Here is a 10,767-nt window from a genome sequence, read left to right on the forward strand (position 1 = left end):
TACAACTTTGATACGTCAGGCAACTCCCTCTAATTTGCTTGTTGTTTTCTGCCCTTGGATATATCCGATTGATTATGCGTACCTTAATTCTTATCCTTTAATAAAGGGAAGATAGATTGATGTGGCGAAGGTAGAATGACTCTGAGATTTTCTCTTCATCTAATTTGGGGCATCATCTGATTATACAACTACTTTCAAACTGCTATGGGTTTTTAAGAGATTGAAGCCAACGGTGGTCTATGGGCTTAGGAGCCCTGGCTGCTGTGAGGGCTTTTGTATGACTGAGGGTTTAAAGCTAAACATTTTTTTTTGGCATGAGTAGGCTTACAGAATTGAACCCAGGTCTCCAGCATGGCAGGTGAGAATTCTGCCACTGAGCCACCATTGCACTGCCCAAGATACACTTTTGTTTTCTATGTACAAGTTGTTCCAAAATTTTCTATTTGTATTTTAATTTATGATTATTTAGTCTGCTAAAGGAAGAAAGGCTGGTTGGTAATTTTCCTTCCTTTTTCTTCCTGGAAATTTAGCATTTCAAATTTTTATCAGCATGAATATTTTTATGGACTTTAAAGTTTAAGAGTGCAAATAATTTGCAACTGAAATATATTTGTGGCATTTGTTCAAAGGTCTGGGGTACTTGAAGAACAAAAAGTACACCACAAACCAGTTTTTAAAAGTACCCTGAGAACACTTTGGTTTTTAAGGGTTGTGGTTGGTAAGCATAGGTCTCACAAGTATTTTTAAGTTCTCCTTAAACTGTTGAAAAGGTAAAGCTCTTCCTTCCAATTAGTCTTTGAAAAATAAGGAAGAAGGATGTGAAATTAAAACACCTCCAGTATAGCTGCAAATGTCTACTTGCAATGAAAATAAACACATTTTCCTCTCATCAATGCATATAATGATTTACCATTTAGTTTAGAACTTAAAAAGAAGTTTCCTTGTTTTGTGATCTTTGACTCCTGAGCTCTTGTTAGAACCTGTGATGGTGTAATTTATGGTTATGATCATTCTTGGTGGCCTACAGTAGCACTCCATAGGGCATATAATATGTTCAAGATTTTCTAAGTAATACTATTCACTACGTACTTTATGTACTATGTTTATAATTTCATTACTTTAGTTCATTGTCTGGGTGTGTTAACTGGGTGGTTAATTAATGTTGTACATCACATATTCTACAACATTTTCACATATATTTAAATCAGGATTGAACAAGTGTTCTTTCTCCGTGGTCTGCTACTATTTTTAAGGATCTTGTATCAATTAAATATTTGTTAAACATCTTCTACTATGTGTACCCTCTTTGGTAGGTGTTGGGGAAAGGATAGGCCACAATAAAGAATAAAGGAGGTTATTGTCCTTGGGGAATTTATCCGGGGTCCTTAAAGTAAGCATATATAAAGATAACCAATATGGCAAGAAAATGTGCTATAAAATGTGTCATGTAAACACTATGAAAGTCGAAGAGGGACTTACCCAAGTCAGGGTGATCAGAAAAGATTCAATGCAGGAGGGGAGATAGACCTATAGGAAGGTGAAGCAGAGGCAGAGAAAGGACAAAGGAGCAATGCAGATTTGTAAATGAATACACAAGTTTAATGGTAACAAAGGGAGAAGGATGGACCAGGTTGGGAGAGCCAGATTTTTGGGAGGGTCTTTAAGGAACTCCATAAAAGGAAAGGGACAATTCATAGCAATAGGGCAGGAGGGGGAAAAGCCTAGCAAGTGAGACTTGAAAGAGGCTTGACAGGAGTTTAGGCTAAAGGCTATATAGATGGAACCTAAAGTAATGGTTGGAATGGCTTTGAGTGATGTTAGAAAAGAAAACACTGTGAAAATATCCAGGCAATTGAATGAAGAATTGAGGAGAAGGAATTAAACCAGAATGATTACATAACAATGGTAATTATAGAGCAAAGGACACATTTATTTAACTAGCACTAAACAACCTTCACCTAATTCCTTGTGTCATGTTTCATAATTCGTAATGACTGATATATACATTTAAAAAACAATATATTCCTATCAAAGACTTTTTAAAGAGAATTTAAATGCTAAGAATTCCAAAGCTATCAAGATTTAGTTCACATACAGTATTGCCACCTAAATCTTTTCCATCTCAGATATTGTATAATAAGAACTTATGTAACCTCTCACTACAGTAGTTTAGCTTGTAAATTTAATTGTTATTTAGCTTATTCCCAGTCCTTTACTCGTTATTATGATGTTTTATATATATATATATATAAAACTTTTTTATTATGCAATTTTATTGAGATATATTCACATGCCATATGATCATCCAAAGCGTGCAATCAGTGGTTTACAGTTTCATCATACAGTGCATTCATCACCACAATCAATTATCAAACATTTTCATTACTCCAAAAATAAAAATAAAAAGGAACACCCAAAACATCCTATATTCCTTACACCCTCTTATTATCTATTTATTTGTCTTTCTACTTTCTTACTCATCTGCCCGTACACTGGATAAAGGAAGTGTTTAACACAACATTTTCACAATCACGTGGTCACATTGTGAAAACTATATAATTGCACGATCATCTTCAAGAATCAAGGCTACTGGGTCACAGTTCAATGGTTTCGAGTATTTCTCTCTAGCTATTCTAATGCACTAAAAAGTAAGAAGGGATATTTATAAGAATAACCTCCAGAATAACCTCTTAGTTCTATTTGAAATCTGTCAGCTACTGAAACTTCATTTTGTTTTATTTGCTTCATTTCTCTTCTCCTTTTGGTCAAGAAGCCTTTCTCAATCCCATGATGCCAGGGCCAGGGATATTCCATATTTCCAGGGAGATTTACACTCCTGGGAGACCTCTCCCATGTGGTGGTGGTGGGAAGGCAGCAAGATTACTGGCAAAGTTGTCTAGGAAGAGAGGCCACATCTGAGCAATGAAAGAAGCTTTCTGGGGGTAATTCTTAGGCATAATTATAAGTAGTCTTAGCTTCTTCTTTGCAAGAATAAGTTTCATAAAGGCGAGCCCCAAGATTGAGGGCCTATTAAATTGGTAGTTCCTAATGCTTGTGAGAATATCAGAAATTTCCCAGGTGGGGAGGTTTAATATTTCCATTTGTTCCCCAGTCACTCAAGGGAAGTTTGCAACTACTTTTTTATTTCCTGCCCAGATGACCCTGGAATGTAAGATTACTCAGGATATCACACTAACCTGTACAAACTAACACAATTTCATTCCCTATTCAAGGTTCTTTGTAATTATGGTATTCGAATAAACTGACCATAAAAGTTAAATTAGATAGTGTGCTACCAAAATTATAAATTTTGCAACAAATAAACATCTCCTCCTTTGGTTTTACACAGAAATTGAAGTTCAAAAACATAGTCAATAACACCCTTTACCCTTTAGTCTGATTTACCTTAGTCCTGACTAGGACAGCTTCATTCGTATCTCTAATTGAAGTCTGATCTCTTTTTCAGTATTTTTAACAGTTGCTGTATGGGGTAATGGTGACTTTCAGAGCTATGGAACTCTAGCTCTGAGCCTCAGGTGTCACACAGACATTTAAAGTTCTAAGGGATGACTAGGTTATACACAAAGAACTTAGCATACAAAGAACTTAGCATCTCAGAATTTAGATATAAATGTAACAATTCAGGAGTAGATGTGTCTTTTGTAAGAGCTTACAATCTAGGAAACTTTACAGTAAACCTTCTCCTAATAACCTAGGCTCTCAAGTCCAATTCTAAGAGTTTGCACATTATAGTTAGTCTGTATTAGTGAGGTGTTATAATATTTGTCTTTTTGTTTCTGGCATATTTCACTCAACATATTGTCATCAAGGTACAAGCATCTAGTTGTGTGGGTCACAATTTTATTACTTCATGCAGCCACTCAGTAATCCATTATATGTAAACACTATAATTCACCCTCCCATTCATCAGTTGAGTACCCTTAGACCACCTCCATCCATTGCAAATCGTGAATACTCTGCCATAATAAACACCAGTGTGCTGTGTCCATTCCTGTCCCTACTTTGATCTCTTCCAAGTATATACTTAACAACAGGGTTGCAGGATCATATGGCAACCCTATACTTAGCCTCCTATGGAACCACCACACTGCCTTTAGAGGGACTGTACCATTCCACTTCCTTACCAACAGTGAATAGGTACTTCTCTCTCTCCACATTTTCTCCAGGACTTATACTTTTCTATTTTTTTAAAGTTTTATTCACACACCATACAATCCATCCTAAGTATAATCAATGATTCCTGGTATAACCACATAGGTATGCATTCACTACTACAATCTATATGAGAACATTTCCATTTCTTCTGCAAAGAAAAAAATGGATAAAAAAAAAAATAAGAACACCACCACCATGAATCCTATATCCCTCCCTTATTTATCCCTCTTATTGACATTTACCTTTGGTATATTGCTTTTGTTAAAAGTAATTGGAAAAATATTACAATGCTACTGTTAATTATAAACCCTAGTTTGCATTGACTGTATTTTTTTCCATGTATCATCCCATTTTCAGCATCTTGCAATGTTGACATTCATTTGTTCTCCCTCACATAAAAACATTCTTCTTTTGTACATTTAATCACCATCATTCTCCACTCTTGGATTCAATAAGTTTTATAGTCCTAGACCTTAGCTTCTATTTTTCCTTTTGGTGTCCAAAAAGGAAAAGACTACATGCCCCTAGCCTTCCTCTTTCAACCACACTCACCCTCTGCTTTGTTCAGTGTACTTACAATCTTGTTATACCATCAGAAATATTGTGCTATCCATTTCTGGGTTCTTTATAATCGATTCTGTTGAACATTTTGTACTCTTTCAGCATCACATGCCCAATCCCTACCCTCTTTCTATCTCTGACAACCAGTGTTCTCAACTTTAACTCTTAAGTTTCCCTCATTAATGTTAGTCCATATTAGTGAGATCATACTATATTTTTCCTTTTATTTCTGCCTAATTTCACTCAACATGATGTCCTGAAGGTTCATTCATATTAATACATGCAACTTGGGCTATTCTTCACCCTGACTGATAGCCTCCATTTCCTCAATCTTTCCCAAATCTCTCTCTCCTGTCTCTTCCTATCTGCCTGTAGTGTTCCCTTTACTATTTCTTGTGGTGTATATCTCTTGTCTATAAACTCTCTCTGTGTGAGTTTGTCTGAAAATATTTAAAACTCTCCCTTATTGTTGAAGGACAGCTCTATGCATACAGAATTCTTGGTTGGTAGTTTTTTCTCTTTCAGTATCTTAAATATATCATACCACTGCCTTCTCATCTCCATGGTTTCTGGTGAGAAATCCACAGAAATTGTCCTATCTAACTTCCCTTGTATATGTTGGATCGCCTTTCTCTTGCTGCTTTCAGAATTCTCTCTTTGTCTTTGACATTTGACAATCTGATTAATAAGTGCAGGGCTATCTGAATCTATCCAATCTAAGGCATCCTGGGAAAGATACCTTGGTTCAAGAATTCTGATGAAGTTCAGGGTTTCTCTCTCAACTGGATAGGCACATGGTGAACATGGTGACATCTGCTAGCTTTCTCTGCAGGCTTCTTATTTCATGAAGCTCCACCAGGGCCATTTTTCTTCTTCGTCTCCATAGGTCTCTGGCTGTGTGGGCTCTTGTGGTTCTCATGGCTCTCTATCTCTCTCTCCAAAATGCTTCCTCTTTTAAAGGATTCCAGTAAAACTAATCAAGATCCACCTGGAATGGGTAGAGTTACATCTCCCTCTAATCAAAGGTTAATATCCACAATTGGGCATGCCTCATCTTCATGGAGATAATCTAACCAAGTTTCCAGCCTACAGTACTGAATAAGCATTAATAGAAATGGCTGCCTTCATGAAATGGGTCAGGATTAAAACATGGCCTTTTCTAGGGTACATAATACCTTCAAACTGGCACAAGAAGTTACCAAAATGTGTAGAAGATGTTAAAGATGTTGTTTGGTTACTTAACATCTACAAAGATCCTTTTTGCCACATAAGGTAATGTATTTACAGGTTCTGGAGATTAGGATGTGGACACTTTTGGAGGACATTTTTTCAGACTACTGCAAGCGTATGTTAGTAAAACAAATTAACATCAATTACTACAATAGCAGGAACCAAGTAGGAATATTAGATATGAAAATGAGTTGATATAAAGAACCCATTAGATCAAATAAATAGCAGAATCCCTAGAGCCCAGATAATGAGGTAGTGAGAAGGAAGACCAGAATCACGAAGATTTTCAGAAGGAGCAGAAAAGAATGAAGAAAGAGAATGTATAAAATTCAAGAATGCGGAGATTGGAAGTACAAGCCCCAAATCTGGATAACAATGTATCTTAATAGAAGCAGGTCGAATGGAGAGGACAAAATAATTATAAGTACCCCAGAATTAAAGAAAGATATAAGCTCTTAGTTTAAAAGGACCCACATATTGCCATGCAGAATGCGTAAGGGAAAATCCTACACTTGGATGTATTGTATCAAAAGGTAACTATATAACCACAAGGACAAAATTCAAAAAGCTTACTTAGAGAAATTGCAGATCAAGTATAACAGGAAAGAAATCTGACCAATGTCAGGCTTCTCAACCTCAATGTTGGATACATGTTTCAGATAAGAAAATTTGATCTAATAAATGGGAAGTTGAAAAGGGGAGAAAGATACATAAGGAAAATGCATAAATATGAAATATATTATAGAAGCAAGTCTTAATAATTTTAATAAATGTGAATGGATAGTATCAATTATTTATTTTTTAAAATAAAATACCAAATCAACTGTACATTATTTAGTCCCAATTCAGGCAATAAGATACAGAAAATTTTAAAATAAAAGGATAAGGAAATATACAATATGAACCGAAAGACAGCTAAAGTAGCAGTCTTAATATTTCACTCAAGATACATCAAAACAAAAAATATTGTATGTGAAAAAGGGTGATAGTGACATGCACTGGTAAAAAATAATGGACCAAGGTGGTATAATCAGCATAAAGCATCTATTCAGGGAAAATTTAACATGAGGAATTATTAGCTATAATAGGAGATTGGAGCAATGAGAGTTTGACTAGTAAGAAGTAAAGATAACTAAAGAATAGAGAATAGCAGATTAAGGAACAGCCCATACCTCCAGGGCTGAGCCGGAGTACCCAAGCAAAAGACCCCATTCTGTCTCCTTTCCAAACAGGGCTGAAATCCAGACCCTATTAGAGAGGGCACATCGCTCACTGTAAGAGAAGTCACTATGATGCCATCCTCAGGGAACTTGCTGAAAATATACTCTCAGGAATTTGCCAGAATGCAATCTCTAGGATGGCACAAAAAGGTCTTCATGCGGAGCTGTCTCACCTGAGGCGGTACTGTCCTAGGTACTAGGACAAACTGTTCTAGGGTAATGCCACAGTGGGCTGCTGGCCACTGGGTGCTGCTGGCGACTGTGCTTTACAGGGGCCTGACTCAGGAGAAGCTGTACGTGCTACAGGAGGCTGCTATTGGAGCAACTGCAAGTGCTGCAGGAGCCATGTTCTGGAAAAGCTATCTGCCCTCTAGGAACTGGCCATTGGCATGTTCTGCGGGAATTTGTCAACTCACTACACCAGAACCAGGAAGCAAAGTCCTTTCCTCCCACAATGTCTCTCTCGCACCCTCTGCTGACAAAATTTAACATTGTCCAGACATGGAAAATCTTTAAAGTGCCCAGATTCATTTTCAAAGAGCTGGCAAAAAAGGATATTTGCAACTGAGAGGCAATCGATGACTGGCATATAAGGAGTGGAACACTCCTGATTAGAACTTGATAGGAGGATTTGAGAAGATGATGGTCTTAATATATATACTGGCTTAATTATTCAAACCATGATGTCAGTATACCAATGCCTCCTGGTGATAGTATACTGAATTTGTGTTTCAAATCTTTGAACGAGTGGGAAGCATTAAAACTGAAACTGCATGACAAGTCTATCACTTGTAGCAAATAAGCATTTCTCTACACCCATAGTTTCTAAATTATAAATTAGATTTTTGAAACTATTTATAATTAGAGTCACTTGGCCTATAACATAGGTATTATTGCATAAATTGGAATATGATTTGATTTGATCCTAGGAGATTTATTTTAGTATCAGTACCAAGAGGTTGAAGGGGCCTCAATGTTATCTACTCCAACTGCTCAGGTTAAAGTAAGTTAAGTCTGTTAAAATTGGCAAGTCAACCAAAAGAAGAGATCCAACTTTGTTTCAGACTTGGAAAAGGGGTTAGATACGTGGGTTCTAGAGTAAACTCATGATCCTAGAACCTGAGTGACTGTTGAGAAAGTGAAGGGGTCAGCAGCACTGATAACTGTGCAAAGTTTGCAATAACTTTTTTTTTAATGGAAGGTCATATTTCATTATTTTTCCATGTGAGTATCCCATTATTGTAGTACCATTTGTTGAAAAAAAATTTTTTCTTTGGAAGTGCACGGGCTAGGAATCAAACTCATGTCTCCCATATGGCAGGTGAGAATCTGAACTGAGTATTACTGGAGAGAGTAGCCTAAAAGATACGTTTTTAAAGCCAGCTGGATTCAGTGAGAATCTCTCTAATATTTCCCTCAATCAAATACAAAGCAAAAGTGGTGGTCATTTCTAAGTGAGCTTCAGTGAATCCATCGGTTAAGCAAAAATTCTCTGACAGTACACTACTGGATATGATGCTATTTATGCCTTAACACTTTAATATTTTCCTACTTTTCTATCCATTTATTATCCTACTTTTCTTCTCTTTTCCAATTATATGAAGCTTGGTTCTAAGTGTTAAATATTAAAAACATAGTAATGAGTGTATTTTCATGCTTAAAATATGCTAGATCACACTAATGGTTTCATGAGTTAAAATAAGTACATTTTTAGGTCTGTATCTCTGATGTCCCCTAGCAAAAGTTATTTAATCTCTTTCTTAATGTACAAAAATAAAAATCCTCAGAAGGAATTGCTGACATTAAAGATCAACTATATAAGAAGAAAGAGGAGAAAACCAAATCTCCATAATTTAAACTCCCTGTCAGAAAGAGAAAAGGTATGACTATCTTTGCTAAGTCTATGGTTTCTTGAGGGAGCTTGAGATAACATCTTTAAGAGCTTCTGTTTCCTTGATTTCAGATAATCTTCTTACTCCAGCAAAGACAGGATTTTTATAAAATAGCTCCTGATGTCTTGGAATTAAATTACCCAAACACAGCATAATATGATATAGCTGATCAATATCAGAATCTCCAGGAAATAGGGGTTCCCCCACAAGCATTTCTGTTACCAGACAACCAATGGTCCACACGTCAACAGCTTTGCCATACTCAACATCACCAACCAATAGTTCCGGAGCTCTGTACCATCGGGTTGTCACATAATCTGTATAAACCTCCCCAGGAGCTGCCAACGTCCGGGCAAATCCAAAATCACATAACTTCACAACACCAAACTGGGAGACTAAAATATCCTCTGGCTTTATATCTCTGTGTATGATATTGTGACTGTGACAAAATCCAATTCCATTAAGAATCTGAAACAAATACTTGTGAACTATTTGATAGTCTAGTCCATTTGGAAAGAGTTCCAAGTCATCAAGAATTGTGTGATCAACAAATTCAAAGACTAGATACCATTGTTTTTTTTTTACTTACATGCTTCCAACAGATTCATCAGATTTTCATGCCTCAGTTGCTTTAGAAACTTGATTTCTCACATAGCAATTTTTTAACCATTTTGTCATCATCACTTTCTAAGAACTTCTTGATGGCCACAATTCTTCCACTATCTTTAGTCCTACACTTCATCACCATTCCATAGCTCCCTTCTCCAACCAATCCTAAATTCTCATATTTTTCCATTTTAATTTAAAACAGCATGAATTTTTTTCTTAAGTGTCTTTAAAATCCTTTCACATGGAAAGATCCAAAGGCTTTCAACTTGGAAACAAATTGGAGGTGAAATGCATCTGGGTCTCCGGCCTTAAAGAAGCTGGCTAGCAAACCAACAATTCCAGTGCTGTTGTGACTTCTTCACCCAACACAGTTGCGGGTCCCCGGTGAAGCAGCAGGGAGGCAGATGGCTTCGGGCTGCGGCAGACTCACATTCAGGGAGACCACGGCTGCATGCTGCCGTCGTCAAGGCAACGCCCTCACTGTGTCCCCAACCACAGGCACAAAGTCTCCGATATGAGAGAGATACGGCCTAGGTCAGGCTGCATCCACGGCAGATACCAACACCTGCGAAGGCCCAGGCCTGCAGAGAAATGAGCTGGAGGTGAGAGGGCACCGCTCCAGGTTCAGGGCGCGCACAGTCCCTGGAGTCTGAGAACCAGCACATTCCAAGCAGCGCCGGGCGAAGCACAACGTATAATTTTTGGTTTTATAAAGTTAGATTTTTGTATGTGTTTAATTTATATGTACCTTGCTTTTCTATGACGATTGGAAATGTTGACAACATGTTTCTTTTTGAAGATTCCCTCTCCTTTGTCTTGCAGGACCCTGTTTCTTTTCTTCTTCTGGGCTCTTTCCTTGTGGAGTCCCTTCTTAAGTGTCAGTATTTCTCAGGGTTCTGTCCTTGTTGCTCTCTCTCTTTCAAACTATTCTTTTCAATATTTTGAATATAAAGTCACACTTAAGAGCATTGAAATTAGGGTTAGAGAAATATTGAATGTTAGCTCTGCAAACTCCTGTTTTGTGATTTTGTTTTAAGATCATCCCCAGTCTTAGTTTCCTCCTTTGTAAAGATGAGTTA

General features: G+C 37.0%; 1 pseudogene; it reads right to left on the minus strand.

Annotated features, from left to right (window-relative positions):
- Positions 1–8,996: 8,996 nt before the first annotated feature.
- Positions 8,997–9,875, minus strand: LOC143663382 (cyclin-dependent kinase-like 2 pseudogene; annotated as a pseudogene).
- Between the last annotated feature and the right edge of the window lie 892 nt (positions 9,876–10,767).

This window comes from Tamandua tetradactyla, chromosome 19 (assembly GCF_023851605.1).
Source record: "Tamandua tetradactyla isolate mTamTet1 chromosome 19, mTamTet1.pri, whole genome shotgun sequence".
Classification (NCBI taxonomy): domain Eukaryota; kingdom Metazoa; phylum Chordata; class Mammalia; order Pilosa; family Myrmecophagidae; genus Tamandua; species Tamandua tetradactyla.